This window comes from Dufourea novaeangliae, unplaced genomic scaffold (assembly GCF_001272555.1).
Source record: "Dufourea novaeangliae isolate 0120121106 unplaced genomic scaffold, ASM127255v1 scaffold8, whole genome shotgun sequence".
In the NCBI taxonomy this organism is placed as follows: domain Eukaryota; kingdom Metazoa; phylum Arthropoda; class Insecta; order Hymenoptera; family Halictidae; genus Dufourea; species Dufourea novaeangliae.
This window is the reverse complement of record NW_015373923.1, coordinates 13,158,264-13,176,100: the sequence shown is the minus strand read 5'-3', so window position 1 is coordinate 13,176,100 and position 17,837 is coordinate 13,158,264.

Here is a 17,837-nt window from a genome sequence, read left to right as displayed (position 1 = left end):
TTTTATGATTATGAAAAGATGTATCACCTTGCCAACAGTGCGCGACTTTTATAAACAAAAATCCGTAATGCTGCCTTCCGTCGACTGCAAAAGTATAATATTAAGCTTCTATTCAGTTGGAACCCCCGTCAACCATTTCTTCCACTTTTATCTCGGCGTCTACTTCTTGCCGCATTCGCATGAGATCTCCCGTTCCGCGCTTTTCTTTTACAAGTTGGCGCTTTCCGTTCCGATGAATCGCTTCTTTCTTACCCAGTCGTCCCTCTTATCCGTTCTCTCCCCCCTCGCGCGTCGTTTCGTTCCACGTTTGGACTTTTCTTCCCGCGGAGCCAGGCTCCCCTCGGATCGATGGTCGACGCCGTTCGATTCCAGGCAATTTTCTTCGGGCACTGAACGGGGTTTGGGGGGGGGGGCGGCACTCGAGGATAGCACTCGTTTCCGCGTCCGTTTAAAAATTTTCCTTGGAAACCTTGCCCGTGTCTCACGCGCCCGATCAAAGAGTAATCAACGGTGAGGGAGAGGGCTGAGGAAGGCTACGAAGAGGATAGAAGGGTCGTTAATTAAGTAACCCGAGTTTCGAAGCCGAGCTGACGTCGGAGTACCATCCGGAGGTGAAATCTTCGATGAACCGAAGGCTACTTTCTGTGGCGTTCAATAGTTCTCAATTTTCAAGAGTGTGGTCTTTAAAAAGAAATACCTACGGAAAACGACCAGAAGGGCGGCTCGTTTGTGCATAAAACTCTCGCATTACGCGGAAGTTCTAGTGTTCTCTGTAATGATGTTGTTAAAAGGGATCATTGAATTAGACAGAAAGAGGTAGTTTTTGTATGATGGTGTTGTGACGGTGATTTGATGATTCGTTAGTATTTTTTAATTGTTTCAATTGAATCAGAAAAGTTCGACAGGATAGTCGAAAGTTAATTAGTCAAAGATACGTCGATGTACTCATCTGCTTTTAAGCAAAGTAGACTCGTTAATCGAGATTCAACTCCCTTTTTTCTATTGCAATATCACCATTCTCACTCTCCAACTCACAGAATTATGTTGTAATGTCGAAAGGAAATTTTAACTGGTGTCCTATTTCCACAGTAAAAAATAATGTCAACCTCTATAAAACGGCACAACAGTCTCTTGGCTTACAGAATATTCCTTTTGGGATAGAATATGCAACCGAAAACAAATACTAGTTTATTACTAGGTGATGTCGGAATTTCATACGGGCTATATTTTCGTCGCGGAATCTATGATTCCTAGGGAGTAGGTTATATCTATTTCAATACAATGATAGCTGCACCATTGTGTGGTCACTTGATTGAACCGGCGAAATTAGTTGAAGCAAAAAGAATAAAGCTTAATTGTCAACCATCGTGCATTGCTCGGGCCAATTTGACCCGAAGCCAATGTTAGAGTCTTAATTGTATTGTTTATTACAATAGCTTACATATACTATAGTCTTGCGATGGGCAAATATATTTCGTTGATTCGACTTTAATTTAAGCCCAGTTAAATGTTATTCGTTAGTTTCAGAAATGGGCAAATTCATTATCCAGATAAAAAATTTCGAATAAAGAATAAAAGATGAAAAAAATATTTCGTCATTTTTACTTGATTGAACGTGGTAATTCCAATTTGTATCATAAAATAATATTTCTGCTTGAATAAGTAGACACTTTGCAAACAATTATTTAATCTCATGAACTTTTTGAAGATCAGGATGACGATCTTAGATACTGCTGCTTCTCACTATATGTATATTATTCGAATAAAATTGTGCCCATCTCTGGTTAGTTTTAATCAATTTCAATTAATGGTCTGACTATTTGCATATACAAGGTTCACATTTCATCTTTCATAGATCAATTGCCTGAAAACTGCGGTGCTCATAGCACGAAACGTGACGCCATCCAAAGTGCTTGTTGATTTGTCTGAAATGAATATGATACATGTTTTAAGAAGCAGTGAGGAGGGCTGCTCAACCCTCGATAAGGTGTGTCTTACGTGTGGTCTAGGTATGAAAAGGGGATATTTAAAGATCGACCGTGCAGATACTATTCCTCTCCATTTCCCGGGAGTCTTTAGCCTTAGCTTTTGATCCCGGACGTCCTTTCAGCAAGAACGAATAAGTAATCGGATACGGAAGCACCCTACATTTATTTGTAGCTAATGCATAACAATACGTTCAAGAAATAGATTTTAATTAAAATGAAACTAAGTCAAGGAATGATTATTGGACGCTCAAGAAAATGTACTGGTAGATATCTGTGAGAAACTAAAGTAAGTTTAAATAACTTAAAGATCTTTGTTCTAGGTATGGTTTCAGAAGCACTAAAATGAAACTTGATTTCCTGAATGTGTCTGACAAATTATTTTGTACAGCACAACTACATATTAGTAGTACAAATAATGCACGCATTGCAAGAATTTCAATGGAAGAGTTGCCTAATTTGAAGTAGTAAGATAAAAACTGTAATCGTTTCCAAGGAGTAAATAAAGCTCCAAACTCTTACTAGCATTTCTTTTGTTCATTTCAATTCTTTGTAACACTGTTCACGAAGTTTCTCTGAATGTTACAGTTTATATTATACCATTTATGCTCCGTACATGATCGAGGACATCTGTTACCATTATTTAATATTTGGAAAATTTTTATTGAAATTTATTAGATGAAAATTACTTGTACTTAAAACAGAATAGTGTATACAATATAAGGATCAAATCATGTGGTCAAGTTAAGTTTTCTTTAAATGAAGGTATCGAAAGAAAAAATTTAATTACTTACTTCTTGTTATTCAAGATAAAGTAAGTGGACGAAGATGAAATTACATTTATCATTCATTTTACATTTATTATTATTATAGGATGTTTGATTAGCTAGTGTCAGAAACATTACCTAAATAGCACAAAAACGTCCTATGTATGAAGGATGAGTGTAATGGTGTTAGAGTGCGTGTGGCGTAAATGGAAAGACTGCAGGATGTAAGAATGCGTGTGAGAGGGCGAATGCCCTACTGTTTAGGTTAGGAGATAAGAGTCATGGACGGTTGGTGAGAAGACAACCACGAGGCGAGAGTCAGTCGATCTCTAGCAACCGAGAAGCACCGTGTCAAAACCTTTTTTTTTGTTATTCCTTTACTTTAATTAAATGTTATTGTTTCGTTTAATACTGGACTTATTTACATCCCCTCATCCTCACTAAAAAGAATCCCACATGTACGTCCTACGTACGTTCCAGACGTTCTGTACATTCGGAGGATGTCCCGAAAAGGTCCATATGTCACCAAATGGACAAAGGTCCTGGTTAAGATCTTTAAATGTCCTAGGAAGGTCCTATTTACAAAGTGGAACGTCCTGAGGACGTCCTGTGTCAACATTCTTATAACGTTCTCCGAATGTGTAAAAGTAACATTCTCTGTACTTTTTAGAAACGTTTAAAGAGTTTTTAAAAACGCTATGGTAAAGTCTTAAAAGACGTATAAGAAACGTTTCCCAAATGTTTAAGATTGTGGTTAGGTTTCATTCTGGGCAAAGTGACAGGAGTTAGGTTAGGTTAGTTTGTGTTTACCAAATAAAAGATTAACTTTCCTGTGATTTCAGCACTTAGTAGAAATTAGATCTAGTTAGTTCCTGTTAATAAATAAAAGGTTACGAGTTTTTAATTCTTAATAACCCGAAAACGTAGCTTTCAATACAGTTTCGCCATTCTTGATTTTTGTTTCATTTTGACATATATGTTCAAAAAGATTCAATGGTTAGAATTGTAAACACTTATAATAACTGAAACGTTTCATTTGTCACATATGAGTTTCTGACAATACTTAATTATGGATTAATATAGATAATAATATTAGAAAAATTTCTTAATTGTATTCAGGCTCCAGTGAGGTCTCAAATAAAGGAAAAACTTCATTAACCCTCTTGCACTGTCCAATAAACACTATTGCATTACAATTCCTTGTATTACATTGGGTCTGAATGAAAATCGATTAGAGGAAACATGTTTTCCGAACACTAGATTGTAATATATGTAATCTATCGGTGTAAAATGAATCACAAATTTCTATACGAAAAAATATAATTGAGAATCAAACATTGGCTTCGAGTCAAATTGACCCGACAGTGTTCGAGGGATAACCTTTACTAAACAAATTACTATAGCATGTTATATACAGTAACATGTGCTAGAAAAGTGTAAAACCCGCTGCCTCTGGGTAAATGATGACCGCGGCGATTTATGTTGTTTGAAATTCGATAATTTAAGTAGATGAAGTAATGAAAAGCATCGTAAAAATCTCGACTTTAACGTTGAAAACTTTTGTGGGAAATGAAACTTTGTAACCGTCGGCAAGTTCATGGCAACAAAACAATTCCTCATTCCGGCGATACCGAGCTAACCTACGCGATATAGTCTCGATTTTCTCACAGAAATTCGACTTTCTCCGGGGCACGGACAAAAGCGAAAGAGAAAGATTTCCCAACTGAAAATCTTTCGAGGCTCGTCCTGGATTCTGACGACAGAACTGGAATCGATCCTCCGTACAGCTCCTGTATGTATATTTGATACAAGCGTTATTTGTGCTTGGCAAATTTGTTCGCAAGATAAACCGTACCGTTCTGGCGCAGTGGAATGCAATTTCCGAGCACATGGTTCGACTGACAATAAGACTGCACATTAGAGAAAGAGTAGATTACAATGTCAACAAACCAATTGTAAAAACTTTAGTATCATTTACAATCGATATTGTATAAATGAATGACGATCGGATTTTGATGTAGAAATCGCGTAATATTGAAATATCGTTAGGTTATTGCATAATAAATGTCGTTTTAGACTACAAAGGATCAATGATTGTAACTCATTTGAAAATTGAGAAACTGTAATCGAAATAAGATCAATCTGGATCAACACACTTTTGCCAAGTTATACATTTATTAATTCCAATCTTGTAATGACTTCAACGTAGTTGAAATGAAACTCGTCGAAGAACGATACCTATTATGCAACTACTTAATAATTCCGTCAATTTTCTTAAATTCTCTTAAGCCGGATTTCGCAGATTCGCGAACGTTCGCAAATGTTTGTCAGAAATGCATGTTTGGTGGACACTCGATTCACCGGCTACCATTTGTCTCCACTAAACGCGGCACACGTTGAAACGCTCGCAAATGTCCGGGATTGTACGCGAATGTTTGCTGCAGTTTGCTGTTCGTGCGTGCTTGGCAATTAATGGATATCCAGCTTTAAAGACAAACACATATTTCGTTCACAAATAATATTTTATGTACGACTTACTTTTTAACATACTGTGAGTTACGTAGAGGATTCCATTTCTACATTATGGTAATAAATTATTTAAAACTTTGAATATAATATTTCATATTTTCTCATATTTATACGTATATAATGCATATATTTTGTACATTAACATTATGTGCTAATGCAAGTACAAGTTTCCTCGATCCAACATAATGGTTATATAATTTCTAAATATACATTAAACCTGTAACTCTCAAACACTCTTTGATCTGTCATTACAAAAGGAGCCCTATTTAGTTAACTGCTGAATATGTATTTAATACTTTGTGTGTCACAAGGACAGAAAAATAACTGCTTCGTTTTTTTAAATCACAGTTTCCACACATATCAGTTTATAATAACTAGACTGCGGATTTTATGCATTTGTAGAATGCGCGATAGTCTAAAATTTAGTATAGCAAAATGTTTCAAAAAGTGTATTCAGTTTTTATTTTTATTTCAAATCTATTTATTAGAACCCTCAATAGAGTAAATAAATTTTCTTTACATCCAGTTTTGAGAAATTAGTCCATAAAATTCTATAACTTCCTTCGATTAGTTGTACCGCCAATTATAAGATTATGAATCAGGAGATTAATTGTAAGATTATAATACATCACTTTTCTGTCGGACCGCATCTAAAGATAAGAATATTCGTATAAGAAAAGGCATTCGAAAGCAGACAGAGCGAAGGTGGGCTTAATAGGCAAGATATTTGACGCATTCGAGGGGAAAAAGACTAGAGCAGGGTGGACCGCAGAGAAGAAATAGTAGCTAGCTGGTTCTTTGGGTTCTCTTTCTAGAGGGCGAAAGACAAGTGCGCAGACAGATGAAAGGGAAACGGAGGGGGTGAAGTTGGCACGCGTCTGGCATACGGTACCGAGCCGTTAAAACCTGCCAGGCTAGACACCAAATACTATTCTGCACACGGCTTTTACGGTTCTGGGCACATACCCTGTGTCTACGAGAAATAGAAACAAAAATGGAAACTGTGATGTAGGGTCTGGGCAGAGGTGAACCGTATTCCGATGTTCGTTTAACAGGTTACGGAATTTTGTATCAAAAGGTGACTCAACCGAGTTCTCCTTCGCCTGGAAAACATTTGGTTGGCAGGAATAGAGGTAAATACAGTAGGTGATCAAATTAACAGAACCACATGCACAAATTGACGATTATTACGATTTGAACCGTATTTTTTATAATTACATAAGCTAAATTCAATTTTTTGTGTATTTTTAGTTGGCAATTGTTAATTAAAAATTGTCCAGTGTGAGAACTCTGACATTGGGATTTTATTTTTACAGACCAACAAAAAGATATTTTTCGTACTGTGGCTTTAATAATTTGATCACCCATTGTACATCTTCAACTTGCTTGAAAATTACAAAATTAAAATGAAAATTTGTACAAGGATAATTCATTAATAGTTTTTCCGTGATATTTACGAATACAATATTCATCCTGAAGTTCAACTATTTAACAGGTTTTTCATTGAAGAGTAAGAAATCGTTTTTGGCACTAAGATTGATATTAACCATCAGTCAGATTGAATTGTTAAGTTAGAAGACAGAAAACGTCACGTTGATACGGATAAGTACGGAAAAATGCATTTCCACCTAATTTATGTTACAATTAATAGTTTCTCATAACTAGACTACGGATTTTATGCAACTACAGTAGACGTACAAATATAAACACGTTTAACGATCTCTTATGAGTTTTTTGTTTCAATTTCATCTGAATGAAGCTGTTTGGAAAGGAAGAAATTATGTATACAATAATCGGAATTGTCACAAACACTTGAGATCTGCATATAATTTTTTAACTAAATTTTTTATCATGTGAATTATTCTCCGGCAATTTTTTTGCAAAAAATTAAAACGTCGTGTATAAATGTCCTCAAAGTCTTAAAATTGCAAACATGAAAAAGTAATTACTTTTGAGACAGTAGCAGTATTAGAGCATTGAGGAGTGGTTCTTCATCAAATGTTGCCTGAAATGTAGTTCTCTTAGGTTTTAATGGATCGACCAACTAACCAAAATACATTTAACTAGTGGTCAGTACTCTGTAGCTTGAGCAAATGGATACTTAAATAAACGTTAACTAGAAAACATACATCCGTATTAGTTAGTCGTCCGACCTCTAGTAACCCTATATGCACCGCTGGTGAAACATTAGAAACCGTTTGATAAAATTCATGATTAAACTCGGAAACCTCAAACACTTTACGCTACGAGAGTTCAAAAACGGAATAGTTTAGAACATACAAACAGTTACATTTTACCTATAAGCCAACGTTCACGAATAAAGCTTATTAATAGACTGCGAGTTTTAATCATTTACAGCATATATGATACCTTAAAATTCAGAACATTAAAGAGCTTATTAAACTGAAATGCAGTTTTCATTTTATTTCGGAACTAATAGAACCCTTAATGCCCCTGATTAAACCCTTAATATTCTGTATGAAAGAGAGTAACATAAGATAAAGCATAGTAAATACGTAAAAAATACGCTAAATAAACTGTAGTTGCGTAAGAAAAGTATACACATATACCATCGTCAAAAACTATGCTACAATTACCGTTTAATGTGAGGGTCAGAAAGAAACAATTAATAAACAATTAAGATATGATATAATTTGAAACGTTCGTAACATCGAAGGAAAATTTTAGACTGTAGTGTTAGAATCTGTCGTCAGTTTTTATTAATTGTAAATACGAGCACCATGCGATTCCTTATGAAAAAAATAAAAAAGATGTATAGAATAAAATTTTGTCATTCTCTGCTTAATTTTCGAGAAAATCCAATTTGAAAATTAATCTGCGGACATCACGTGACTCCTTATGAAGAAATAAGAAAACAATAGAGGAGGAAGTGAATGGAACGTTGGGTACCTCGTCTGGTCATTGCCTTCCGTTTCTACTTACTACTATGACGAATACCCGCGATTCAGATTAATTTTCAAATTGGATTTTCACAGACTATTTTCAAGAACCAAAGTGAAATTATTCGTTAATTATTAGGTTCACGGCTAATAAAGGTCAGCACTTTTTTACTCAAAATTTAACACTCTTCGATATTTTGGCATAAAGAATGTATCATTCCGTTTAAAAAAACGAAGTTCACCTTCAAATCTCCGAAAAACCTCCACTTACAAAAAGATATATGTATTACATAATGTATCCCTCCAAACCATACAACTTTCCCATAAAAAGTTTTTTTATACAATACATAAATAAAATAACTGTCAATCACATAATTATACACTGCAGTAAAATATTCGACATTACGACTAAAATACAGCATATGCTACAACTTATAAGATAACTTCTTCAACCATAAATAAATACATCTACTACATCAATTTCCCAAAACAACAGAACTATTAACAAGTGTAATTAACTGAACATAACACCGTTCAACAAATTTTAACTTTTTCTCAGATTTCTAACATTTAATAGACACTTCTTATAGATCTTTGTGCCATGAATACAAATCTGCAAACGGTTTTTCGCCAGCAGCCTTAGTTTTCGAGAAATTTGATTTTGAAGAACAATGCAAATTTTCAACTTTGAACATTTCCTGCGTTCAGACAGTAATAGTCGGTTGATTGTTGCGTCAAATTATTCTATAAACTCACTAGAATAAAATGGTACATGTTGTTATTGCATTATGACCATTTAAATATTTTTAAACAACGATGAAAAGGAAAAGGATACCCGGAATGCACCAATTTTTCACATTTCCAGCTCTTTACAGTTCCAGCTCTATCAGTGTGCCAAATCTCATTAAAAAGTTAACGTTGCACCTGCGGACCTCTCCTTGCGAGACGCAAACCGTAGATGCGTTATGTCAATAAAACATCAATAGCCACAGCTATCTGAGACCTCCTTCCAGTCACGGCGCCGACTGCGTCATTTTTTGCACGATCGAATCCGTAATTATTAGCCGCGACTTTTTCGCAATCGGAGCCAACAAAGTGATTCCGCCTAACCCCGGACCCTCGATAACGAGCATCGGGGCTCTCGATAATTGCGTTACGCTCGAAACGACATAATTGCGGACTTCTGCGTGTGCTTCTTTTTTCCTCGGGAGACGCCTCGCGACTCGAAGTCCTTGCCCCCTGTGCATCTGAGACCGCGTGGTTAATCGATAAATCAACGCACGCAGATGGGCGAAACCCCGTATCAAGCCTGAAGGAATCATTTGTCTCGTGGAAGTTGGCTTTATCTCGAAATGATTATCGCCACAACGATCAGACACTAATCAGGCCGGACTTGATAATACATATGGAACACCGTAAATTTTGAAATGTGTTTTCGGACTCTTCATAATTCTCGCGTTGAAGATCAGTCTTGAGAACCAGTAATTCGCAACGTTCCGGTGGATGTTTTAACACTCACACTGATATCGAGAAAAACACCTGCGGTAAGATGTGCTGATGAATCTCTGTGTTTTGTAACATTTTTATGGAGATACTTGTGTATTGTTATCCAAAAGGTATTAGGTTGGTATTTATGAAGTGTTGTTTTTCATAATGTCCATTAAATTTTGTCCGATTTTCTATTGTTTTAAACCATGATACAGATGAAGAAATACGCTATAACACACGTATTTTGAATACTAACGTGATATACAAGGGTGTCCCATGTAAGTGTTGCTATTATGATTTTAAATCAAAGTTTTTTATCAGCATTTCAGAGAAATTAATGGTAGTTTTTGGTTTTCAAATGAAACTACCATTTTTTAAATGCTTTTCATTGGAACGACTCGTGACAAATGCAACAACTATAAATATGTTTAAAAAAAAACAACGTACAAAAGTTTATAGAAGTTATGTAACATTGTGGTACGAACCTAACTCAGACGCTGCGGCGTTCGCTTAAGAAACAATCGAACGTTGAAAGGTACAAAATATGTACCGCGACGTTTCATAACTTCCAGTTTCTAGTTTCCATGTGTGAAAACGAAATTTCATATGCAGCAACCTAATACATAAATAATTTAGGTACATTTTCAGTAAGATTCTTAGATCGTGAATAGTTTTATATTTTTACTGAAGGGTGTAATTTTTGGGAACCAAAGTAGTGATGTGTATGCACTCACCTTCTTTCGATAATAAACTAATTTACATATAAATTCATCGTAGTTTCTACATTTTCTAGAAGACTTATTATGTTTTTCAGAATATACACAGTATCTGTATAAATTTATTTTCTCGTGTACACATATGTACATGACATATAATCAGCGACAAAAATTAATATACAAAGTAGTTATATTTTAACACTAACCGTACCATGGCATATAAAAGTCTCGGTACGGTTAGTGTTAATATAAGTATTCTCTTTTATTGCTTATGTATGTAATGACTGTAACAAAATGTAAAGAATGTGTACTTCTGACTTTGCAAGGGCAAAAACAAACATGCTAAATCGACATACATTAATTATATACAATCGTAAACAAAAAATATGATATTAATAGGAATTGGTCCGTTTTTTAACTTTGGTCGATGAGTATGTGTAATATTTTACCAAGATCAGTCAGATATGGCTTCAAGGGCATATGTTATAAGTATGAGGGTCGTGTTAGATCGCAGCAAGTTATTTTTTAACCGCTCCTTAGCGACATCCAAGCGATGTAAACCTTCGCCTGGACCTCGTATTCTGCGAAAGCTGTCAGTCGTAAAAAGCAAGGGGGCACAAGACTGTAAAAGAAAGGACGAGGTTCGATAGGTTTCATCATCGAACTTTTTTACCGGCCCATAAAAGAAAATCGGTACATCTTGGAAACAAGTGCGAGCGACACTGCAAGTTATTCGAGTGGAAATATTACGATTTATGGGAAAACTTTGCTTCCGATGGCGGAATCAGCTCGATCGTTTTATAGCTCCTTTAATTGACCATTGTCTAGGCTGCGTTTATTGTTTACAGCTTTTTTATACGGCTTCTAAACCTCTCTCCTTTTTTCCCCCTTTGTGTATTTTTCTACGACGTTGTCCATTAATACTTTTTTGATACTTTGATATAAATATCTAACGAACTCTTGCACGATGATATTTTTTTATTTCTTTTTAAAAGAGCGAATCAGTCACATAAATGTTGATTTATGAAGTTATACATATTTTGAACTGTAGAGACATTATAGTAATTTAATTATCAGTCAGTAATATTACTGAATATGCAATCATTATATGTATAGTTGTAATGTCAAAGTGTAAAGCTCGATAGAGTTAATATAGTTAGGTGTATACAGTTTATATTAACACCTAGATAGAATATGCAGACAACATAGAGGTTAAGTACAAGTTTATCTTTTGTAACAATAGTTTTATTAAATGGAAAAGGAAATGTATTCTGCGTAAAATTTGTTTAAAATGCCTTTTTATTGTATTTTATACAGTTACGTCCAATATAAATGTCTAAAAGTCGTTGCCAAATTAGTTTTCTATAACTAATGTTAGAAAAAAATGTACTAAATTTTTAACTTTTTTAAATAGAATTATACATACTTTTGTCAAATGAACAAATACTTTTTGTTAGTAACTACTTAATACACGATATCGATACCATTCATTTTTTATTACTCCGACCTGTATTTATATTGACATTAAAACTACCGAAGATGAAAGTGTTTATATTTCTATCGCATTGGCAAACTTGTTGAAAGTATGCAAATCGATAATTTGATAAACGTCTTCACTTATATATTGCAATAATAGTTACGAAGAATCTAAAAGAAATAGCCTGTTCTGCCAGTTTTATAATTTTTATAAAAGCCTAAGAACCCGTCATTTTGACTGCTTTGGTAGGTCTAGTATTACAAACTCAATGCCTCAGGTGATCGTTCTAAGCAATATACTAATTCAAACATTTGGTGCACGTGCCATAAGCACTGAAGGCTACTCACTATCAGTCCATTAATTATGGAAATTACAAGTACCTCGAGTGTCACAAAAAATGAAAAATCGAGCTCCTTACAGGAACAAATATCCCCTGTCCTCTGATTATGTTTATAACGAACGACACGCACCGTCGCAGGTTCGCGTTTTGTCATAAACTGTGCGTGCTTTCCCACGGAACTTTTTCGTGGAACTCGGAATTGTCGCGGTGAATTCACCGTGAAGTTGTCCATGGAACTTTCTATTTCCCGTGAAATCCAGGGGATCTGAAACGCGACGACTTAATTAAATTCGATAAAACGTCCCGCGAACGGTACGAGACGGGCGAAAGGCCGGGTCGTAAACGATAAATTACGAGGTCTTGCAAAACAGGCCGACTTACCCTTCGATGGGGAGAATGAGCAAGCGTTGACACGGTGTCTGTTTTTTATTTCCCTCAAATTCTAGTTGACACTGATTAACGTGGTACACCACCTTCTAATCCTAAACAAATAGGTAAACTTAAAGTATTGATTCTCGCGTGATTATTAAATAAAATATTGGAGCCTTTTTCAGAGACGTTAAACAACATTTTAACTTCATTTCCATACATTAGTTGTTACTTAAAATTACAAAATAGTGGAATTATACAACATTGTCTGCTATCATGTCTGACAGGACCTTGCCAGATGTTACCCAGCTGATCTCCGAGATTATTCCTCCGATTAACTTCAAATGACATATTATTCCTTATAAAATTTTGTACTTACGATTTTTTGAGAATTTTGAAACGTATAAAAATTACAATTTTACATAGAAAAAAACTTTTTGGTCACTGTAAAATATCAACTTTGAAAATTTATTAAATAGTACCAAATTAAAACACGAAAAAAGAATCTTTTGCTACTTTATACTAAGTTGGCAACTAAATTTGCGACCTTCGTATTCCTTCTGGAAAAATATTTCATTAAAATTCAATAAACTACAATTTTTAATCAGCGCAAGCACCTTTCAAATCGGTAATGTTTTGCCATTTTGTGGTATTTTTTCATTCCTCTGCCGTAAAATTCGGGTGACTTTGAAATAAAATACATGGAAAAGTGCGTTGTGACATCGTCCACTTTAGAAAAGCGTCTTCCGGTTAGCGAATGTTGTAACGATCGGAACAAATGGTAACCATTGGAGGAAACATCTGGAATGTACAGTGGTGAATTAGACGTTCACAGCTCAACTCTTCACTTTTTCCCAGCGCTTTGTGTGAAATGTGTGGACGAACGTTGTTCTGTTGCAAGATAATCCCTTTCCGCAGGAGCTGTAGGAGAGAACATAACGGAGTTTTTGTACCTTTTCCAGAAAAATTGTTCAAGCTGAGACGAATAGTGTACTGTGTTTATGCTGTAGCTGTTGTTAAATTTTAGTTTTATACGATGTCCTTCTGGAGGGAACGTGGGGTCGCGAATTTAGTTGCCAATCTAATACAGTAGAAGCTCGTTTATTTGTTTTACTACGGGCTAAATTTTCAGGACGTTCACTTGTTCGACGTAGCTACATATAGGGCAGGCTGGATACACACACTGTTCGATCGCCGATACCAACATTACTATCTTCGTTATTTTTAGAGATATCAAAAAAGTTTATTCACGGAAGTTATTGAGTATAGAAACATTGTATTAAAACAATATTATATATTCCGCACTTTCTGTAACAAAAAATATGCGAGTTACACGAGACACCGTATGTACTCTGTTCCTTCCCTGCTGGGCGACAGAGTGGGGTGCGCGCACGTGCGTGAGAAATACGTGTGAACGAAGGGCGTTCCTATGCAGAAATAAAATAGCCTGTAATAAACAAGCTCCTACAGTACTTAGTTAATTTTATGTCGAATAGTGTGCCCAAATTTAAAGTTGCTCGGGTGAATTAATCGTAGTTTTGAAGATCTACTGGATGCCAATTGACAAGGCCCTGCCATGCATGACTGTAAACTATGTATGCATAACTCCGCCAGTTGGTAAGTTCAAATAATAACTAATGTATGATGATAACGTTAAAATGTTACCTAACATCCCTTAAAAAGATTCCAAGATTTTACTCAATATGTAATTACCTGAGGAAAAAGTGTTAAATTCCCCCCCCCCCCCCCAACCCTTTTTATTTCTACGTCACACGTGTTATCCTATAACCCTGAATTTTAAGCGATTGTAGCATCACCACAGCGATTGCGAAACCCCTTGCGTCACGTGTGTAAATATATACTTGTTTAAATATCGACTATGTAGCTACGGAACTGACACGGCTGGGTTGCGCGAGCACGCACATGGGAGTGCGGCTGGGCGAACGAGCAACGCGTGCGCGCGGGCGCACGTCGTAACTCATACGGGAGATTAATGTCTCCGGCGGAACTCGAGAACTGTAAAGCTTCGCTACAGAACTGTTCTGTTCTATACGAAAGCTGTTACTCGCGGGAGGAAACTGACGCGGGAATCGTGATGCGACTATGGAATGTCATAAAGAGGTGCCTCAAGTATTCAGACCGCCGCCTTTTCGCGTTTCCGTGAAAATTCAAGCTTTCTTATTGATAGCCACGTGCGACGGGGAAATCGTTTCCAGATACGTTTTCTCGCGAATAAAGCGATGAATAGAAGATAATAGACGCCGGCTTTCATCTCGTTGCTTCCTTACTGGTCTGTCTTGCGGTCCTTTTCATGGATCTTTCGATTAGAGGTTTATGTGTTTCCGATCTCCTCTCCGCACGTTTCAAGTTCATCCCGTAAATTAGATGGCGGGACGATAGCTGACAAATTTACGTAAATTTGATATCGAGCCGTGAATATAAAGTGGTCGACGTGACATCAAGATTTATTAGTGCATTACAAATAAATTGAATTTGTTTTAATATTGGTTTGTCAGTAATAAATAAATTGTTGTACTGGTCTTTACTAGATTGTAATGGAGTAGAATTTTATTAATTATATTTGTCATTGAATTTGGGAAAATTATTAATACTTTCTGTGATCATTTAAGTACATAAAATTGTAAAGACAGAAAACTTTGATGACAGTTGGTTTACAATCCATGTTTAATTCAATATAAAAGGAAATTCAAGAAAATATACTTCCAAAGCCGATTTCTACAATAATATGTTCTTACTTGTTGTACAGGGTATCCCCAAAATTGTGGGACGACCCGATGAGTGACAATTGTGCATGCAAAAATCAATGACGGAAAAGAATAACATGTTTTCTTTTAAGTCTTCGTGTTGGAGAACATTGGATTTGAAAATTCATTTAAATGACGTGTATTTATAGCATTTGTACCGGCACAAAGTAGAAACTGTCTAAAATGAACATACATGTTGGAAAAGTCTTATTCTATTGCCCGTGTATCCAACACATATTCGAATTCTTACTATGTTTGCATGCTTAATTTTACAAAAATGACTGCTCTAAATTGCTCATGCATGATTTCTGTTCAGGCATACACTGCACTCTTACTTGTTGTATAAACCTTTGTCAATAAAACTAATGTCTTATAAATATTTCAGCAACAGTTTAGAAATGGTGTTATAAGTAATGTCAATGATCTTCTATTCAGGCCTGAAGTCGAACAACCGCGTATGATTTTTAACATGCATATGATTTTTATAAAAACGTACACCAAATTTACGAACATCCTGTATAATCAACTTCGTGAGAATACTTGCAAAATTCTGAAAATATTCTCCAGGAAGAAACGACTTTCCGTCTGATCCTTTGCAAGTGAAACAAGCTGGGGCTGGTAGTGTCCAGTTCTAAGATCGAATTCTGGAAGAATTTGCAATGCAGTTTGTGGACGGTAACGCGTTTGGATGTATACCGGTAGTAAGTTTAAAGTAGCGTCAGTCATTAGAGAGACGTATATTCGTGACGATTGTGAAGGGGAAAGCACCCGCCTTGACGATAACAGCTCTCTGCAAATCGGCTTTAAGTAGTTAGTAACGTAAATCGCAGATATACATAATCTCATTCCGGGTTAGGGATCGTCAAAGGGAATCCATAAAGTTGCGACAACTGCCTGCGTATAGGCTGTCTCTGAACTGCGTAGCGTACAGCTCGAGCCCAAGTTAGGAGTTCTCAGAGGTAAAAAATAAATTTTATAAGATTTATGAAAATCAAACGGAATTATAATTAATATCAAAAAGAATTGTAATTTGTAATAGAAAAACACTGTTTCGATGTTTTTGCAATTTTCTGCAATGATATAACCGTTTATAAATAAAATTTAATACGTTTAGAAACAAAATCAGCTAATGTCATGAAATGATACACGTCAGATTAAAAAAAAAAGATAAACATATATTGATACTTTGTATCATGGGTTTATAAACATTTTATTAATATGAACATATTGCGTAAACTAGAATGTAATATTTGTTGGAAGTTTATTATTGTACAGGGTGTTTGAAAATTATATGTCACGGCTAGAATAGCGTTATCCTACACCTCTTGGTCGGTGGCGATCTACAAAGGAATGTCATCACAAAGTTGACCTCAACTTTGAAATTCAAGGTCCAAGTTCTTTATTACCTATTGCATCGTAATCTACTCGTCATGAGGATAAAAAGTTCGGAAGAAACCATAGATCGCAACTCAACCGTTCTGTTGGAAAATTATGTTAAAACTGCATTAGTATTCGGACTCACTTTACTTGTAACCTGCTTATATTTTTCACCATTATATAATGGTGTATCAGGGGTATCTACGTGCGACAATAGATACTATTTACCTTGAATTTGATTGAAAAATGCAAGCATGTTGCAAATAAAGCGGGTCCGAATATTAATACAAGTTTAATATACTTTTCCAAGAAAACGGTTGAGTTGCGACCTATGGTTCAGGGTATTTTAATTGGATATTATTTTTTACTGTATGCATACCGCAGTCTGACTTGACTTTTGTACGTACTACATGTAGAGACAGTGTATAGTAGCCTTACATATTAACCAGTCTCATTCCAAAACCAATGTATTCAAAGAATTTTTAATTAAATACCACTTTCTTGAACACGAAGCTCTACACGAAAAAATTTCAATCTATATTTTTAATTAATTTCTGTGGAAGAATAAGAAAAGAACCCTGTATAAATAAGGGAACGTATAATGCAATTTTATCTTTCAAATGTCACTTTCCTTTGCATTTTTAATGAAACAATTTGTTTCTTTTAAATTTGATTCTAATGCGTGTAGAAAACTTACATAAGGGAACATGTTGTTATTATTTTAACATTTCAGACAGTTGTATTGTTACCGAATGAACAGAAATGGAGGTAAAAAGGAAATAATATTCTGCGCCTAAACAAGTCAATAGGGACAAAGGGAATGAGAAGGCGATTAAAGTGGTTTCATAACAAATGAAACATTCACGATTGAAATTTACTGGGAACACTGGTAAGCTCGCAAGCACGGCTTTATTTACGCGAGCCGGGTGCCTACTTCCCTACGGTAATTACTACGGCAATTACATCGCGATTTACAGTAATTACAACTTTTACTGGCTGAGCGGAACCCAAACTGTACCCGTCGCGGCATTTTATCCCAGGCGGGGGCCACCTTTCGCTATAAAAACGTTTTCCCGAGCACCAGTAGAAACCATTAATCTACCTACTACGTTACCGTCCACAAT